Below are 16,386 nucleotides of genomic sequence, written 5' to 3'. Positions count from 1 at the left end.
ACACTCTCTGACACACTCTGACAATCTCTGACACACTCTATCACTTTCAGACACTCTCTGACACTCTCTGACAATCTCTGAAACTCTCTATCACTCTCTATCACTCTCTGACACTCTCTGACACTCTCTGAAACTCTCTATCACTCTCTATCGCTCTCTGACACTCTCTATCACTCTCTGACACTCTCTGAAACTCTCTATCACTCACTATCACTCTCTGACACTCTCTGACACTCTCTATCACTCTCTATCACTCTCTGACACTCTCTATCACTCTCTGACACTCACTATCACTCTCTGACACTCTCTGAAACTCTCTGAAACTCTCTATCACTCTCTGACACTCTCAGACACTCGCTATCACTCTCTGACACTCTCTGACACTCTCAGACACTCTCTGACACTCTCTGACACACTCTGAAACTCTATGACACTCTCTATCACTCGCTATCACTCTCTGACACTCTCAGACATAATCTCACACTCTCTGAAACTCTCTATAACTCTCAGACACTCTCTGACACTCTCTATCACTCTCAGACACTCTCTGAAACTCTCAGACACTCTCTGACACTCTCTGACACACTCTGAAACTCTCTGACACTCTCTATCACTCTCTATCACTCTCTGACACTCTCAGACATAATAGGACACTCTCTGAAACTCTCTATAACTCTCAGACACTCTCTGACACTCGCTATCACTCTCAGACACTCTCTGACACTCTCTGACACTCTCAGACACTCTCTGACACTCTCTGACACTGTCTGACACTCTCTGACACTCTCTGACACTCTCTATCACTCTCTGACACTGTCTGACACTCTCTGACACTCTCTATCACTCTCTATCACTCTCTATCACTCTCTGACACTCTCAGACACTCTCTGACACTCTCAGACACTCTCTGACACTCTCTGACAGTATCTGACACTCTCAGACACTCACTATCACTCTCTGACACTGTCTGACACTCTCTGACAATCTCTATCACTCTCAGACACTCTCTGACACTCTCAGACACTCTCAGAGACTCTCAGAGACTCTCTGACACTCTCTATCACTCTCTGACACTCTCAGACACTCTCTGACACTCTCAGACAATCACTGTCACTCTCTGACACTGTCTGACACTCTATAACTCTCTATCCCTCTCTGACACTCTCTGACACTCTATCACTCTCTATCACTCTCTATCACTCTCTGACACTCTCAGACACTCTCTGACACTCTCAGACACTATCTGACACTCTCTGACACTCTCTATCACTCTCAGACACTCTCTGACACTCTCTGACACTCTCTATCACTCTCAGACACTCACTATCACTCTCTGACACTCTCTGACACTCTCTGACACTCACTAGCACTCTCTAGCACTCTCTATCACTCTCTGACACTCTCTGACACTCACTATCACTCTCTGACCCTCTCTGACACTCTCTGACACTCTCTATCACTCTCTGACACTCTCTGACACTCTCTGACACTCACTATCACTCTCTGACACTCTCTGACACTCTCTGACACTCTCTGACACTCTCTATCACTCTCTATCACTCTCTGACACTGTCTGACACTGTCTGACACTCTCTGACACTGTCTGACACTCTCTGACACTATCTATCACTCTCTGACACTCTCAGACACTCACTATCACTCTCTGACACTCTCTGACACTCTCTATCACTCTCTATCACTCTCTGAGACTGTCTGACACTCTCTGACGCTCTCTATCACTCTCTGACACTCTCTGACACTCTCTGACACTCTCTATCACTCTCTATCACTCTCTGACACTCTCAGACACTCTCTGACACACTCTGAATCTCTCTGATACTCTCTATCACTCTCTGACACTCTCAGACATAATCTGACACTCTCTGAAACTCTCTATCACTCTCAGACACTCTCTGACACTCTCTGACACTCTCTGACACTGTCTGACACTCTCTGACACTCTCTATCACTCTCTGACACCGTCTGACACTCTCTGACACTCTCTATCACTCTCTATCACTCTCTGACACTCTCTGACACTCTCTGACACTCTCTGAAACTCTCTATCACTCTCTATCACTCTCTGACACTCTCAGACACTCTCTGACACTCTCTGAAACTCTCTATCACTCTCTATCACTCTCTGTCACGCTCTGACACTCACTGACACTCTCTGAAACTCTCTATCACTCTCTATCACTCTATATCACTCTCTGACACTATCTGACACTCTCAGACACTCACTATCACTCTCTGACACTGTCTGACACTCTCTGACACTCTCTATCACTCTCTGACACTGTCTGACACTCTCTGACAATCTCTATCACTCTCTATCACTCTCTGACACTCTCAGACACTCTCAGACACTCTCAGAGACTCTCTGACACTCTCTATCACTCTCAGACACTCTCAGACACTCTCTGACACTCTCTGACACTCTCTGACACTCTCTGACAATCTCTATCACTCTCGATCACTCTCTGACACTGTCTGACACTCTCTGACACTCTCTATCACTCTCTATCACTCTCTGACACTCTCAGACACTCTCTGACACTCTCTGACACACTCTGAAACTCTCTGACAGTCTCTGACACTCTCTGACACTCTCTGACACTCTCTGACACTCTCAGACACTGTCTGACACTCTCTGACACTGTCTGACACTCTCTGACACTCTCTGACACTCTCTATCACTCTCTATCTCTCTCTGACACTCTCAGACATAATCTGACACTCACTGAAACTCTCTATCACTCTCAGACACTCTCAGAAACTCTCTGACACTCTCTGACACTCTCAGACACTCTCAGACACTCTCTGACACTCTCTGACACTCTCTGACACTCTCTATCACTCTCTATCACTCTCTGACACTCTCAGACACACTCTGACACTCTCTGACACACTCTGACACTCTCTGACACACTCTATCACTTTCAGACACTCTCTGACACTCTCTGACAATCTCTGAAACTCTCTATCACTCTCTATCACTCTCTGACACTCTCTGACACTCTCTGACACTCTCTGAAACACTCTATCACTCTCTATCGCTCTCTGACACTCTCTATCACTCTCTGACACTCTCTGAAACTCTCTATCACTCACTATCACTCTCTGACACTCTCTGACACTCTCTATCACTCTCTATCACTCTCTGACACTCTCTATCACTCTCTGACACTCACTATCACTCTCTGACACTCTCTGAAACTCTCTGAAACTCTCTATCACACTCTGACACTCTCAGACACTCACTATCACTCTCTGACACTCTCTGACACTCTCTGACACTCTCTGACACACTCTGAAACTCTCTGACACTCTCTATCACTCGCTATCACTGTCTGACACTCTCAGACATAATCTGACACTCTCTGAAACTCTCTATAACTCTCAGACACTCTCTGACACTCTCTATCACTCTCAGACACTCTCTGAAACTCTCAGACACTCTCTGACACTCTCTGACACACTCTGAAACTCTCTGACACTCTCTATCACTCTCTATCACTCTCTGACACTCTCAGACATAATATGACACTCTCTGAAACTCTCTATAACTCGCAGACACTCTCTGACACTCTCTATCACTCTCAGACACTCTCTGACACTCTCTGACACTCTCAGACACTCTCTGACACTCTCTGACACTGTCTGACACTCTCTGACACTCTCTGACACTCTCTATCACTCTTTGACACTGTCTGACACTCTCTGACACTCTCTATCACTCTCTATCACTCTCTATCACTCTCTGACACTCTCAGACACTCTCTGACACTCTCAGACACTCTCTGACACTCTCTGACAGTATCTGACACTCTCAGACACTCACTATCACTCTCTGACACTGTCTGACACTCTCTGACACTCTCTATCACTCTCTGACACTGTCTGACACTCTCTGACAATCTCTATCACTCTCTATCACTCTCTGACACTCTCAGACACTCTCAGAGACTCTCAGAGACTCTCTGACACTCTCTATCACTCTCTGACACTCTCAGACACTCTCTGACACTCTCAGACAACCACTGTCACTCTCTGACACTGTCTGACACTCTATAACTCTCTATCCCTCTCTGACACTCTCTGACACTCTATCACTCTCTATCACTCTCTATCACTCTCTGACACTCTCTGACACTCTCTGACACTCTCAGACACTCTCTGACACTCTCTGACACTCTCTATCACTCTCAGACACTCTCTGACACTCTCTGACACTCTCTATCACTCTCAGACACTCACTATCACTCTCTGACACTCTCTGACACTCTCTGACGCTCTCTAGCACTCTCTAGCACTCTCTATCACTCTCTGACACTCTCTGACACTCACTATCACTCTCTGACCCTCTCTGACACTCTCTGACACTCTCTATCACTCTCTGACACTCTCTGACACTCTCTGACACTCACTATCACTCTCTGACACTCTCTGACACTCTCTGACACTCTCTATCACTCTCTATCACTCTCTGACACTGTCTGACACTGTCTGACACTCTCTGACACTGTCTGACACTCTCTGACACTATCTATCACTCTCTGACACTCTCAGACACTCACTATCACTCTCTGACACTCTCTGACACTCTCTATCACTCTCTATCACTCTCTGACACTGTCTGACACTCTCTGACGCTCTCTATCACTCTCTGACACTCTCTGACACTCTCTGACACTCTCTGACACTCTCTATCACTCTCTATCACTCTCTGACACTCTCAGACACTCTCTGACACTCTCTGACACACTCTGAAACTCTCTGATACTCTCTATCACTCTCTATCACTCTCTGACACTCTCAGACATAATCTGACACTCTCTGAAACTCTCTATCACTCTCAGACACTCTCTGACACTCTCTATCACTCTCAGACACTCTCTATCACTCTCAGACACTCTCTGACACTCTCTGACACTCTCTGACACTCTCTATCACTCTCTATCACTCTCTGACACTCTCAGACACACTCTGACACTCTCTGACACACTCTGACAATCTCTGACACACTCTATCACTTTCAGACACTCTCTGACACTCTCTGACAATCTCTGAAACTCTCTATCACTCTCTATCACTCTCTGACACTCTCTGACACTCTCTGAAACTCTCTATCACTCTCTATCGCTCTCTGACACTCTCTATCACTCTCTGACACTCTCTGAAACTCTCTATCACTCACTATCACTCTCTGACACTCTCTGACACTCTCTATCACTCTCTATCACTCTCTGACACTCTCTATCACTCTCTGACACTCACTATCACTCTCTGACACTCTCTGAAACTCTCTGAAACTCTCTATCACTCTCTGACACTCTCAGACACTCGCTATCACTCTCTGACACTCTCTGACACTCTCAGACACTCTCTGACACTCTCTGACACACTCTGAAACTCTCTGACACTCTCTATCACTCGCTATCACTCTCTGACACTCTCAGACATAATCTCACACTCTCTGAAACTCTCTATAACTCTCAGACACTCTCTGACACTCTCTATCACTCTCAGACACTCTCTGAAACTCTCAGACACTCTCTGACACTCTCTGACACACTCTGAAACTCTCTGACACTCTCTATCACTCTCTATCACTCTCTGACACTCTCAGACATAATAGGACACTCTCTGAAACTCTCTATAACTCTCAGACACTCTCTGACACTCGCTATCACTCTCAGACACTCTCTGACACTCTCTGACACTCTCTGACACTCTCAGACACTCTCTGACACTCTCTGACACTGTCTGACACTCTCTGACACTCTCTGACACTCTCTATCACTCTCTGACACTGTCTGACACTCTCTGACACTCTCTATCACTCTCTATCACTCTCTATCACTCTCTGACACTCTCAGACACTCTCTGACACTCTCAGACACTCTCTGACACTCTCTGACAGTATCTGACACTCTCAGACACTCACTATCACTCTCTGACACTGTCTGACACTCTCTGACAATCTCTATCACTCTCAGACACTCTCTGACACTCACTATCACTCTCTGACACTCTCTGACACTCTCTATCACTCTCTATCACTCTCTATCACTCTCTGACACTGTCTGACACTGTCTGACACTCTCTGACACTGTCTGACACTCTCTGACACTATCTATCACTCTCTGACACTCTCAGACACTCACTATCACTCTCTGACACTCTCTGACATTTTCTATCACTCTCTATCACTCTCTGACACTTTCTGACACTCTCTGACGCTCTCGATCACTCCCTGACACTCTCTGACACTCTCTGACACTCTCTGACACTCTCTATCACTCTCTATCACTCTCTGACACTCTCAGACACTCTCTGACACTCTCTGACACACTCTGAAACTCTCTGATACTCTCTATCACTCTCTATCACTCTCTGACACTCTCAGACATAATCTGACACTCTCTGAAACTCTCTATCACTCTCAGACACTCTCTGACACTCTCTGACACTGTCTGACACTCTCTGACACTCTCTATCACTCTCTGACACCGTCTGACACTCTCTGACACTCTCTATCACTCTCTATCACTCTCTGACACTCTCTGACACTCTCTGACACTCTCTGAAACTCTCTATCACTCTCTGACACTCTCAGACACTCTCTGACACTCTCTGAAATTCTCTATCACTCTCTATCACTCTCTGTCACGCTCTGACACTCACTGACACTCTCTGAAAATCTCTATCACTCTCTATCACTCTATATCACTCTCTGACACTATCTGACACTCTCAGAAACTCACTATCACTCTCTGACACTGTCTGACACTCTCTGACACTCTCTATCACTCTCTGACACTGTCTGTCACTCTCTGACACTCTCTGACACTCTCTATCACTCTCTGACACTCTCAGACACTCTCTGACACTCTCAGAGACTCTCTGACACTCTCTATCACTCTCTGACACTCTCAGACACTCTCTGACACTCTCAGACAATCTCTATCACTCTCTGACACTGTCAGACACTCTCTGACACTCTCTGACACTCTCTGAAACTCTCTATCACTCTCTGACACTCTCTGACACTCTCTAGCACTCTCTAGCACTCACTATCACTCTCTGACCCTCTCTGACACTCTCTGACACTCTCTATCACTCTCTGAAACACTCTGACACTCTCTGACACTCTCTGACACTCACTATCACTCTCTGACACTCTGTGACACTCTCTGACACTCTCTAGCACTCTCTATCACTCTCTATCACTCTCTGACACTCTCTGACACCCTCTATCACTCTCAGACACTCACTATTCCTCTCTGACACTCTCTGACACTCTCTGACACTCTCTGACACTCTCTAGCACTCTCTAGCACTCTCTATCACTCTCTGACACTCTCTGACACTCTCTGACACTCACTATCACTCTCTGACCCTCTCTGACACTCTCTGACACTCTCTATCACTCTCTGACACTCTCTGACACTCTCTGACACTCACTATCACTCTCTGACACTCTCTGACACTCTCTGACACTCTCTAGCACTCTCTATCACTCTCTATCACTCTCAGACACTCACTATCACTCTCTGACACTCTCGGACGCTCTCTGACACTCTCTGACACTCTCTAGCACTCTCTATCACTCTCTGACACTCTCAGACACTCTCAGACACTCACTATCACTCTCTGACACTCTCGGACGCTCTCTGACACTCTCTGACACTCTCTAGCACTCTCTATCACTCTCTGACACTCTCTGACACTCTCTATCACTCTCTGACACTCTCAGACACTCACTATCACTATCTGACACTCTCTGACGCTCTCTATCACTCTCTATCACTCTCTGACACTCTCAGACACACTCTGACACTCTCTATCACTCTCTATCACTCTCTATCACTCTCTGACATTCTCTGACACTCTCTGAAACTCTCTGACACTCTCTGAAACTCTCTATCACTCTCTATCACTCTCTGACACTCTCTATCACTCTCTGACACTCTCTGAAACTCTGTATCACTCTCTATCACTCTCTGACACTCTCTGACACTCTCTGACACTCTCTATCACTCTCCATCACTCTCTGACACTCTCTATCACTCTCTGACACTCTCTGAAACTCTCTGAAACTCTCTATCACTCTCTGACACTCTCAGACACTCGCTATCACTCTCTGACACTCTCTGACACTCTCTGACACTCTCTATCACTCTCTATCACTCTCTGACACTGTCTGACACTCTCTGACACTCTCTGTCACTCTCTGACACTCTCTGACACTCTCTATCAATCTCTATCACTCTCTGACACTCTCAGACACTCTCTGACACTCTCTGACACACTCTGAAACTCTCTGACACTCTCTATCACTCTCTGACACTCTCAGACATAATCTGACACTCTCTGAAACTCTCTATCACTCTCAGACACTCTCTGACACTCTCTATCACTCTCAGACACTCTCTATCACTCTCAGACACTCTCTGACACTCTCTGACACTCTCTGACACTCTCTATCACTCTCTATCACTCTCTGACACTCTCAGACACACTCTGACACTCTCTGACACACTCTGACACTCTCTGACACACTCTATCACTTTCAGACACTCTCTGACACTCTCTGACAATCTCTGAAACTCTCTATCACTCTCTATCACTCTCTGACACTCTCTGACACTCTCTGACACTCTCTGAAACACTCTATCACTCTCTATCGCTCTCTGACACTCTCTATCACTCTCTGACACTCTCTGAAACTCTCTATCACTCACTATCACTCTCTGACACTCTCTGACACTCTCTATCACTCTCTATCACTCTCTGACACTCTCTATCACTCTCTGACACTCACTATCACTCTCTGACACTCTCTGAAACTCTCTGAAACTCTCTATCACACTCTGACACTCTCAGACACTCACTATCACTCTCTGACACTCTCTGACACTCTCTGACACTCTCTGACACACTCTGAAACTCTCTGACACTCTCTATCACTCGCTATCACTGTCTGACACTCTCAGACATAATCTGACACTCTCTGAAACTCTCTATAACTCTCAGACACTCTCTGACACTCTCTATCACTCTCAGACACTCTCTGAAACTCTCAGACACTCTCTGACACTCTCTGACACACTCTGAAACTCTCTGACACTCTCTATCACTCTCTATCACTCTCTGACACTCTCAGACATAATATGACACTCTCTGAAACTCTCTATAACTCGCAGACACTCTCTGACACTCTCTATCACTCTCAGACACTCTCTGACACTCTCTGACACTCTCAGACACTCTCTGACACTCTCTGACACTGTCTGACACTCTCTGACACTCTCTGACACTCTCTATCACTCTCTGACACTGTCTGACACTCTCTGACACTCTCTATCACTCTCTATCACTCTCTATCACTCTCTATCACTCTCTGACACTCTCAGACACTCTCTGACACTCTCAGACACTCTCTGACACTCTCTGACAGTATCTGACACTCTCAGACACTCACTATCACTCTCTGACACTGTCTGACACTCTCTGACACTCTCTATCACTCTCTGACACTGTCTGACACTCTCTGACAATCTCTATCACTCTCTATCACTCTCAGACACTCTCTGACACTCTCAGACACTCTCTGACACTCTCTGACAGTATCTGACACTCTCAGACACTCACTATCACTCTCTGACACTGTCTGACACTCTCTGACACTCTCTATCACTCTCTGACACTCTCTATCACTCTCTGACACTCTCAGACACTCTCAGACACTCACTATCACTATCTGACACTCTCTGACGCTCTCTATCACTCTCTATCACTCTCTGACACTCTCAGACACACTCTGACACTCTCTATCACTCTCTATCACTCTCTATCACTCTCTGACATTCTCTGACACTCTCTGACACTCTCTGACACTCTCTGAAACTCTCTATCACTCTCTATCACTCTCTGACACTCTCTATCACTCTCTGACACTCTCTGAAACTCTGTATCACTCTCTATCACTCTCTGACACTCTCTGACACTCTCTGACACTCTCTATCACTCTCCATCACTCTCTGACACTCTCTATCACTCTCTGACACTCTCTGAAACTCTCTGAAACTCTCTATCACTCTCTGACACTCTCAGACACTCGCTATCACTCTCTGACACTCTCTGACACTCTCTGACACTCTCTATCACTCTCTATCACTCTCTGACACTGTCTGACACTCTCTGACACTCTCTATCACTCTCTGACACTCTCTGACACTCTTTATCACTCTCTATCACTCTCTGACACTCTCTGACACTCTCTGACACTCTCTATCACTCTCTATCACTCTCTGACACTGTCTGACACTCTCTGACACTCTCTATCACTCTCTGACACTCTCTGACACTCTCTATCAATCTCTATCACTCTCTGACACTCTCAGACACTCTCTGACACTCTCTGACACACTCTGAAACTCTCTGACACTCTCTATCACTCTCTGACACTCTCAGACATAATCTGACACTCTCTGAAACTCTCTATCACTCTCAGACACTCTCTGACACTCTCTATCACTCTCAGACACTCTCTATCACTCTCAGACACTCTCTGACACTCTCTGACACTCTCTGACACTCTCTATCACTCTCTATCACTCTCTGACACTCTCAGACACACTCTGACACTCTCTGACACACTCTGACACTCTCTGACACACTCTATCACTTTCAGACACTCTCTGACACTCTCTGACAATCTCTGAAACTCTCTATCACTCTCTATCACTCTCTGACACTCTCTGACACTCTCTGACACTCTCTGAAACACTCTATCACTCTCTATCGCTCTCTGACACTCTCTATCACTCTCTGACACTCTCTGAAACTCTCTATCACTCACTATCACTCTCTGACACTCTCTGACACTCTCTATCACTCTCTATCACTCTCTGACACTCTCTATCACTCTCTGACACTCACTATCACTCTCTGACACTCTCTGAAACTCTCTGAAACTCTCTATCACACTCTGACACTCTCAGACACTCACTATCACTCTCTGACACTCTCTGACACTCTCTGACACTCTCTGACACACTCTGAAACTCTCTGACACTCTCTATCACTCGCTATCACTGTCTGACACTCTCAGACATAATCTGACACTCTCTGAAACTCTCTATAACTCTCAGACACTCTCTGACACTCTCTATCACTCTCAGACACTCTCTGAAACTCTCAGACACTCTCTGACACTCTCTGACACACTCTGAAACTCTCTGACACTCTCTATCACTCTCTATCACTGTCTGACACTCTCAGACATAATATGACACTCTCTGAAACTCTCTATAACTCGCAGACACTCTCTGACACTCTCTATCACTCTCAGACACTCTCTGACACTCTCTGACACTCTCAGACACTCTCTGACACTCTCTGACACTGTCTGACACTCTCTGACACTCTCTGACACTCTCTATCACTCTCTGACACTGTCTGACACTCTCTGACACTCTCTATCACTCTCTATCACTCTCTATCACTCTCTATCACTCTCTGACACTCTCAGACACTCTCTGACACTCTCAGACACTCTCTGACACTCTCTGACAGTATCTGACACTCTCAGACACTCACTATCACTCTCTGACACTGTCTGACACTCTCTGACACTCTCTATCACTCTCTGACACTGTCTGACACTCTCTGACAATCTCTATCACTCTCTATCACTCTCTGACACTCTCAGACACTCTCAGAGACTCTCAGAGACTCTCTGACACTCTCTATCACTCTCTGACACTCTCAGACACTCTCTGACACTCTCAGACAACCACTGTCACTCTCTGACACTGTCTGACACTCTATAACTCTCTATCCCTCTCTGACACTCTCTGACACTCTATCACTCTCTATCACTCTCTATCACTCTCTGACACTCTCAGACACTCTCTGACACTCTCAGACACTCTCTGACACTCTCTGACACTCTCTATCACTCTCAGACACTCTCTGACACTCTCTGACACTCTCTATCACTCTCAGACACTCACTATCACTCTCTGACACTCTCTGACACTCTCTGACACTCTCTAGCACTCTCTAGCACTCTCTATCACTCTCTGACACTCTCTGACACTCACTATCACTCTCTGACCCTCTCTGACACTCTCTGACACTCTCTATCACTCTCTGACACTCTCTGACACTCTCTGACACTCACTATCACTCTCTGACACTCTCTGACACTCTCTATCACTCTCTATCACTCTCTGACACTGTCTGACACTGTCTGACACTCTCTGACACTGTCTGACACTCTCTGACACTATCTATCACTCTCTGACACTCTCAGACACTCACTATCACTCTCTGACACTCTCTGACACTCTCTATCACTCTCTATCACTCTCTGACACTGTCTGACACTCTCTGACGCTCTCTATCACTCTCTGACACTCTCTGACACTCTCTGACACTCTCTGACACTCTCTATCACTCTCTATCACTCTCTGACACTCTCAGACACTCTCTGACACTCTCTGACACACTCTGAAACTCTCTGATACTCTCTATCACTCTCTATCACTCTCTGACACTCTCAGACATAATCTGACGCTCTCTGAAACTCTCTATCACTCTCAGACACTCTCTGACACTCTCTATCACTCTCAGACACTCTCTATCACTCTCAGACACTCTCTGACACTCTCTGACACTCTCTGACACTCTCTATCACTCTCTATCACTCTCTGACACTCTCAGACACACTCTGACACTCTCTGACACACTCTGACAATCTCTGACACACTCTATCACTTTCAGACACTCTCTGACACTCTCTGACAATCTCTGAAACTCTCTATCACTCTCTATCACTCTCTGACACTCTCTGACACTCTCTGAAACTCTCTATCACTCTCTATCGCTCTCTGACACTCTCTATCACTCTCTGACACTCTCTGAAACTCTCTATCACTCACTATCACTCTCTGACACTCTCTGACACTCTCTATCACTCTCTATCACTCTCTGACACTCTCTATCACTCTCTGACACTCACTATCACTCTCTGACACTCTCTGAAACTCTCTGAAACTCTCTATCACTCTCTGACACTCTCAGACACTCGCTATCACTCTCTGACACTCTCTGACACTCTCAGACACTCTCTGACACTCTCTGACACACTCTGAAACTCTCTGACACTCTCTATCACTCGCTATCACTCTCTGACACTCTCAGACATAATCTCACACTCTCTGAAACTCTCTATAACTCTCAGACACTCTCTGACACTCTCTATCACTCTCAGACACTCTCTGAAACTCTCAGACACTCTCTGACACTCTCTGACACACTCTGAAACTCTCTGACACTCTCTATCACTCTCTATCACTCTCTGACACTCTCAGACATAATAGGACACTCTCTGAAACTCTCTATAACTCTCAGACACTCTCTGACACTCGCTATCACTCTCAGACACTCTCTGACACTCTCTGACACTCTCAGACACTCTCTGACACTCTCTGACACTGTCTGACACTCTCTGACACTCTCTGACACTCTCTATCACTCTCTGACACTGTCTGACACTCTCTGACACTCTCTATCACTCTCTATCACTCTCTATCACTCTCTGACACTCTCAGACACTCTCTGACACTCTCAGACACTCTCTGACACTCTCTGACAGTATCTGACACTCTCAGACACTCACTATCACTCTCTGACACTGTCTGACACTCTCTGACAATCTCTATCACTCTCAGACACTCTCTGACACTCTCAGACACTCTCAGAGACTCTCAGAGACTCTCTGACACTCTCTATCACTCTCTGACACTCTCAGACACTCTCTGACACTCTCAGACAATCACTGTCACTCTCTGACACTGTCTGACACTCTATAACTCTCTATCCCTCTCTGACACTCTCTGACACTCTATCACTCTCTATCACTCTCTATCACTCTCTGACACTCTCAGACAATCACTGTCACTCTCTGACACTGTCTGACACTCTATAACTCTCTATCCCTCTCTGACACTCTCTGACACTCTATCACTCTCTATCACTCTCTATCACTCTCTGACACTCTCAGACACTCTCTGACACTCTCAGACACTCTCTGACACTCTCTGACACTCTCTATCACTCTCAGACACTCTCTGACACTCTCTGACACTCTCTATCACTCTCAGACACTCACTATCACTCTCTGACACTCTCTGACACTCTCTGACACTCACTAGCACTCTCTAGCACTCTCTATCACTCTCTGACACTCTCTGACACTCACTATCACTCTCTGACCCTCTCTGACACTCTCTGACACTCTCTATCACTCTCTGACACTCTCTGACACTCTCTGACACTCACTATCACTCTCTGACACTCTCTGACACTCTCTGACACTCTCTGACACTCTCTATCACTCTCAGACACTCTCTGACACTCTCAGACACTCTCAGAGACTCTCAGAGACTCTCTGACACTCTCTATCACTCTCTGACACTCTCAGACACTCTCTGACACTCTCAGACAATCACTGTCACTCTCTGACACTGTCTGACACTCTATAACTCTCTATCCCTCTCTGACACTCTCTGACACTCTATCACTCTCTATCACTCTCTATCACTCTCTGACACTCTCAGACAATCACTGTCACTCTCTGACACTGTCTGACACTCTATAACTCTCTATCCCTCTCTGACACTCTCTGACACTCTATCACTCTCTATCACTCTCTATCACTCTCTGACACTCTCAGACACTCTCTGACACTCTCAGACACTCTCTGACACTCTCTGACACTCTCTATCACTCTCAGACACTCTCTGACACTCTCTGACACTCTCTATCACTCTCAGACACTCACTATCACTCTCTGACACTCTCTGACACTCTCTGACACTCACTAGCACTCTCTAGCACTCTCTATCACTCTCTGACACTCTCTGACACTCACTATCACTCTCTGACCCTCTCTGACACTCTCTGACACTCTCTATCACTCTCTGACACTCTCTGACACTCTCTGACACTCACTATCACTCTCTGACACTCTCTGACACTCTCTGACACTCTCTGACACTCTCTATCACTCTCTATCACTCTCTGACACTGTCTGACACTGTCTGACACTCTCTGACACTGTCTGACACTCTCTGACACTATCTATCACTCTCTGACACTCTCAGACACTCACTATCACTCTCTGACACTCTCTGACACTCTCTATCACTCTCTATCACTCTCTGAGACTGTCTGACACTCTCTGACGCTCTCTATCACTCTCTGACACTCTCTGACACTCTCTGACACTCTCTATCACTCTCTATCACTCTCTGACACTCTCAGACACTCTCTGACACACTCTGAAACTCTCTGATACTCTCTATCACTCTCTGACACTCTCAGACATAATCTGACACTCTCTGAAACTCTCTATCACTCTCAGACACTCTCTGACACTCTCTGACACTCTCTGACACTGTCTGACACTCTCTGACACTCTCTATCACTCTCTGACACCGTCTGACACTCTCTGACACTCTCTATCACTCTCTATCACTCTCTGACACTCTCTGACACTCTCTGACACTCTCTGAAACTCTCTATCACTCTCTATCACTCTCTGACACTCTCAGACACTCTCTGACACTCTCTGAAACTCTCTATCACTCTCTATCACTCTCTGTCACGCTCAGACACTCACTGACACTCTCTGAAACTCTCTATCACTCTCTATCACTCTATATCACTCTCTGACACTATCTGACACTCTCAGACACTCACTATCACTCTCTGACACTGTCTGACACTCTCTGACACTCTCTATCACTCTCTGACACTGTCTGACACTCTCTGACAATCTCTATCACTCTCTATCACTCTCTGACACTCTCAGACACTCTCAGACACTCTCAGAGACTCTCTGACACTCTCTATCACTCTCAGACACTCTCAGACACTCTCTGACACTCTCTGACACTCTCTGACACTCTCTGACAATCTCTATCACTCTCGATCACTCTCTGACACTGTCTGACACTCTCTGACACTCTCTATCACTCTCTATCACTCTCTGACACTCTCAGACACTCTCTGACACTCTCTGACACACTCTGAAACTCTCTGACACTCTCTGACACTCTCTGACACTCTCTGACACTCTCTGACACTCTCAGACACTGTCTGACACTCTCTGACACTGTCTGACACTCTCTGACACTCTCTGACACTCTCTATCACTCTCTATCTCTCTCTGACACTCTCAGACATAATCTGACACTCACTGAAACTCTCTATCACTCTCAGACACTCTCAGAAACTCTCTGACACTCTCTGACACTCTCAGACACTCTCAGACACTCTCTGACACTCTCTGACACTCTCTATCAC

Source organism: Heterodontus francisci, chromosome 6, assembly GCF_036365525.1.
Source record: "Heterodontus francisci isolate sHetFra1 chromosome 6, sHetFra1.hap1, whole genome shotgun sequence".
Taxonomy (NCBI): domain Eukaryota; kingdom Metazoa; phylum Chordata; class Chondrichthyes; order Heterodontiformes; family Heterodontidae; genus Heterodontus; species Heterodontus francisci.
The sequence above is the reverse complement of the archived record's forward strand: the minus strand, read 5'-3'. Positions refer to the sequence as shown.